This window comes from Zalophus californianus, chromosome 11 (genome assembly GCF_009762305.2).
Source record: "Zalophus californianus isolate mZalCal1 chromosome 11, mZalCal1.pri.v2, whole genome shotgun sequence".
Classification (NCBI taxonomy): Eukaryota; Metazoa; Chordata; class Mammalia; order Carnivora; family Otariidae; genus Zalophus; species Zalophus californianus.
This window is the reverse complement of record NC_045605.1, coordinates 98,904,576-98,910,575: the sequence shown is the minus strand read 5'-3', so window position 1 is coordinate 98,910,575 and position 6,000 is coordinate 98,904,576.

Here is a 6,000-nt window from a genome sequence, read left to right as displayed (position 1 = left end):
TATTTCATAGTATGATTAATTGCACTACCTGAAAAAAAAATCACTTGTGATTAATGTAACCTTGAATTTATTAAGCTTCTTCATCTAGTAAATAGAAAATATCTATTTTCTAATGATTTGTGAATTCTCATGAGGTTTTTTGAGATAGAAAATAAGTTTTGAGTTTTTTAAGATTATTTGATTTATCTCCTTGGTGAAGTTTCTGCTGAGTATGGACACGGGGAACTTTGTAAACACACAGGTGGGAGATCATCTGTGCACACTTCATCATCTGAGGTGACTAAGCCTAACATGAAGTAGTGGATCCTACACATAGTGGCAGCTAAGAAAGAAAGGGGAGGTAGTTTATGATGTAAAGGTTATGAACGCAGGGTTATGAAATTTTCCCTCTATCCTTAGGAAATGGGGATCCATGGGCAGACAGTGAGAATATAAGAGGAAAAGTGAAGAGGAATTTGAGGAAGGGGGAATAAGGGATATAATTTTAATAAAGAACTTCATGAGACATTTGCTGATTTAATCCCCCTCACAATCATGGAAAGTAATTCCAGCTATTTCTTTTATACTTATTTTATACTTTATGTAACAGAAACATAGAGAAGTTAAAGATCCTGCCAAGGGGAACCTGGGCGGCTCAGTCGGTTAAGTGGCTGCCTTAGGCTCAGGTCATGATCCCAGGATCCTGGGATCGAGCACCGCATCGGGCTCCCTGCTCAGCAGGGAGCCTGCTTCTCCCTCTCCCTCTGCCTGCCTCTCTGCCTACTTGTAACCTCTCTCTATATCTCTATCAAATAAATAAATAAATTCTTAAAAAAAAAAAGATTCTGCCAAGATCATGATGCTAATTAAGGGCAGAACCAAGATTAGTTCAGAATATACTTGTTCATGTTTTTCCTCCAAATTCTTACCCATGCCCTATATTGTTACAATTAACAACAGTGAACTAGTAATCTCCTTTTTATAGGACCACAATAATTATAACTGCTTTATTACTACTTTGGAGCCAAGTGTATATAACATAATTTCATTAGGAGACACACACGCATGCACACGCACACACACACACACACACACACTGACATGCTTGAACTCCCAATTTTCAAATAAAATGTGGTACTGTATTCATTGAAAGATCTTTTTATCTTGACTTCTCCCTCAGACCTAGTTCTCCCTACTACAATCCATCTCCAAAGCAAACCATCTGTTAAATGTTGAAAAGGCTTTGCACTGTGGTTAAGTATTTTGGTTTGAAAATCAAAAAGACCAGGTTAGAATTCTGACTTTCCCCTTGCATCTTGTTTTACCTGGAGTACCGTTCTAGCACATTACATCCTTGTTTCCTCATCTATAAAGCAAGATTGATAATATCCGTATCAAAGGTTTTTATGAGAATTGTTTTATGAGAATTGTCAAATATCAAATTGATATTCGAACATACCCCTCCTGTGTTGTACACACAGAGGACTTTCATCTATTTTGTAACTGTGTAGGCACCTAGGATATAGGAATTATTGACATTTTGAGTGATAATTATGCAATAATTTAACTGTGCAAGAAGTTCGGGAAGAATCCTCTCCAATTGTACTTTTAAAGAAAACATACAGACTCAATTATCTGTAGCCTTTGTTACCAGAAAGAATTTTCCGTTCATGCTTGGACTACACAGCTGATGATATCTGTCATTTATTATTCATACTTATGTCTCTTCTACGTGAGAAGTGAATTTACATTTTGTTTTCACTCTCACGTTTAGTCCAGATTATTAAACTAGATGTCTCACTGCAAAAGCATGCTGTTCGGTGATGAAGAGCAGGGTCTTACAATTGGTTTCAATTCCCTGAGTTTGAAATTTTTCACCTGTCAGCTTGGGTGAATGATATTTACCAACTATCTTTTGAAGAAATGGGGCATGGATGAAATACTCTAATACTGTATTTGAGGGGACTGAAACAATGATTAATATGTATATGGGAAGTAACAATCTTGAAGATGCATCAGCAATATGTAAAACTTACCTTACAGACTTAGAAGATCTTAATGATGTTCGGAGGTGTTCAGAAATAATCCCATCTTCAAACTGACCTCCTCTCAGATAAGTAACTTTCAATATAAAAGATACAACACACCCAGTAAGAGACTATTCAAATAATTTGATATCAAATAACAGTTTTTAAGAAAGTATTTTTATCAATCAAAATCTTCCCTTCTAGCCTAAAACCTCAAATTGTTTTTACAGAACACTTGGGATTTGAATTTAGAATGGATTATTTTGAAACACCATGGAGAAGTCATCTACAGATGGCTCTGGTCCCATAGGCAAGAAGCAAGAAGTATGGAGTAAAAACATTCTAATGTGTCATTCTAATCTTAATGAATCTTGCTCTACAAATGTGATCAACAAAAATCATTTTAACCTTGCACTGCATGGATATTTAAAGAGGTTTCCATAAAGGTTCAAGGGCTTTTGTGTTGCTACTTTCTCTCCCAGGAATTAATTATCTCCACTGACAGAAAGACTTGTCTTAGAAACCATGCTGAAGAGACATGTTTGACAAACATCCAAATTTGAATAGGGAATTGCATGCCCAGTACTTGGAACACAAACATGTCAGAATCCCCTTCCTCTAAATAAACTTCAGTTTCTAAGAAACCTGAATGTCAGGCAAATAGAAAAAATAGCATAATTCCAGTGTGGTGGCCTGTGATGTAGTTAACTTGTTGACTCATGTCACAGAGAGAATTTCTGCCTCCTTAGCAATAATAAAATTTTCTGGAGCCTACTACTGATTGCTTGAGAGCTAGAGCAGTGACAGCATGAAATCAATGGCAGCCATTTTAAGGTTCTTGACTCCAAAAGCTGTTTTTGTTTGTTTGTTTGTTTTATCTTTGTTTGTTTTTACATTCTTCAAGAGGCAAGAAGTAAATAGAAACTTGAAAAGGTTCCCAATTAGTTATCTTTGGGATTCATGGTTCGGGCAGTATGGAATACTGGGCAACTTTAAAATTGTGGAGAGAGTTCAAAACACAAGATGAGTCCCAGTTCTTCTACATCTTTTTCAGCTGGTACTGTTTTTTCCTTTGAGTCATTCTAGGAGACCTGAAGTGATGTATTGTTGTGGTTTTAATTTGTTTTCCCTGATGACTAATAATGTTGAGTTTTTTTTATATATTATTATTGGCCATTTGTATACCTTCTTTTGTATACTTTTGTTCAAGCTCTTTGCATAATTTAAACCTAAGGGATCTGGTTTCCTTATTACTAATTTATAAATGTTCTTTACAAAAAATACAGGTCTTTATCATATATATGTTATGTATATATACAAAATTTTCACCTAATCCATGGAGAGCCTTTTCATTTTTAAAAATGGTGTTACCTGATAAGCGCTGAGTTCTAAAACTTTGACAAATTCCAATTTTTATTTTTTTCTCATGGTTCATGATTATTGTTTTGTATCTAATAAATATCGTCTACCCCCAAGGTCAAAAGGATTTCTTCTGGAATTTCTAGGATTTAGCTTTAACATGTAGACCTCTGACTCATTTGGAGTTTATTTTTGTGTATGGTATGAGGTGAGGTTGTGGTTTAGATTTTTTTTTCTCATATGGATATCCAATTGATCCAGTATAATTTGTGGAAAATCTATCCTTTCCCCATTGAATTACTTGACATCTTTGTAAAAATTCATATAACTAGGCCTATTTCTAGGCATTCTATTGGTTTCAAGGTCTCAGTGTTTATCCCTAAGCCAATACCACACAGCACTGATTATGAGTTTTACAGCAATTCTTGAATTTAAGTAGAGCAAGCATCCAAATATGTAGTGTGTGTGTTTGTTTGTTTGTTTTTTCTTTGAAAATGATTTAATCTTCAAGATTCTTTTAAATTTGTGTATTACTATATAAATTTCAGAATAGAATTGATAATTTCTTTAAAAATACTGTTGAGATTGTTATTGGAATTGTACTGAAAGCATAGAAATGACATGGTAAAAGTGGTGTCTTTTAATGCAATGACAAGGTATATTTCTCCATTTTTCTATTTAATTTCTATTCGCAGTGTTTTCTAGTTTTTTTAAGATTTTATTTATTTATTTGTCAGAGATAAAGAGAGGAACAAACACAAGCAGGGGAGTGGCAGACAGAGGAAGAAGCAGGCTCCCCACTGAGCAGTGAGCCCAATGTGGGGCTTAATCCCAGGACCCTGGACTCATGACCTGAGCTGAAGACAGATATTTCACTGACTGAGCCACCAAGGTGTTCCCCTAAGTTTTCATATACAGCTCTTGAATATACTTTCAAAGTATTTATTCCTGGAGCACCTGGGTGGCTCAGTTGGTAGAGCGACTAACTCTTGATTTTGGCTTGGGTCATGATCTCAGGGTCATGAGATTGAGCCCTATGGAAGGCTCTGTGCTGGGCATGGCGTCTGCTTGAGATTCTATCTCTCTAGTTCCCTATGCCTCTCCCCTCACTCTTTCTCTCTCTCTCTCTTAAAAAGAAAAAAAATTTCTCAAATTTGGTTTTAAAGGTTTTATTTATTTTGTTATTTTAGAGAGAGAGCGTGCACAAGTGGGAGGAGGGGCAGAGGGAGAGGGAGAGACAGAAAATCTCAAACAGACTCCATGCTGAGAGTGAAGCCTGTCACAGGGCTTGATCTCACAACCCCAAGATCATGAGCTTGAGCCAAAACCAAGAGTTGGATACTCAACCAATGGAGCCACTCAGGTGCCCCTCAAATTTTATGTTTGAAAATAGTATTCTACATACATTTGTTTCTAATTTTAATTTCTAATTGTTGCATTTATAGAAATATATGAGGTATTTTTTCTTTACATTGTGTCTTATGACCTTGCTAAATTAACTAATTAGGTCCGTTAGAATTTTTGTAGACCACTTAACATTTTCTACCTATATAATCATGTCATCTGCACATAAATATGTTTTTGCAATTTGTCTCTTCCTACCAATCTGTATGTCTTTATTTCTTTTTCTCATCTTATTGCAATGGCTACAATGTTAGGGACAATGCAAAAAAGCAATGATGAGTGGACATGCTTGACTTGTTCCAATGCTAGAAAGAATTTATTATGATATAATACGTTGCTTATAGGTTTTATAGATATGCTTCTTATCAAGCTGAACAAGTACCTTTCTATTCTTCATTGTTAAAGGCTTTTTAAATCATAAATATCAATTGAAATTTATCAAATAAGTTTTACATCAATTGAAAGGACCTTGTGATTCTCTTTCATTCTCTTAACTTTGTGAATTACACTGATTTTTTTTTAGATTTTATTTATTTATTTGACAGAGAGAGACATAGCAAGAGAGGGAACACAAGCAGGGAGAGTGGGAGAGGGGAGAAGCAGGCTTCCCATCGAGCAGAAAGCCCAATGCAGGGCTCGATTCCAGGATTCTGGGATCATGACCTGAACCAAAGGCAGCCGCTTAATGACTGAACCACCCAGGCGCCCCATACACTGATTTTTTTAAATGTTAAATCAGCCTTTTATGCCTGGAATAAATTCCACATCATCATGGTCAATTATTATTTTTTAAGAAACATTGATGGATTTGGTTTACTGATATTTTGTTTAATATCTTTGGGTTTGGGTTCATAAGAGATAATTGTCATTTTTGTGTTTCAATATGACTTGGCCTTTAGGCATGCTGGCTTCCTATAATTAATTGTGTACTATTCTCTCTATTTTCTGAAAGACTTTGTGTAGAATTTGTATTATTCTTTTCAGGGTTCCATGTAGTGCCATATAAATTTTAGGACCAACTTTCCCTCTGACAAAAAAGGCTATTGATATCTTCTCAGGGATTGCATGGAATCTGTGGGTCACTTGAGGAATCTTGCTATTTTAATCATACTATAGTCTTCTAATCCATAAACATGATATGTGTTTCTATTTAATTAGGTATTCCTTAATTTCTTTCAAAAGTATTTTACACTTTTTAATATAACAGCCTTTCATTCTTCCATTAGAGAAT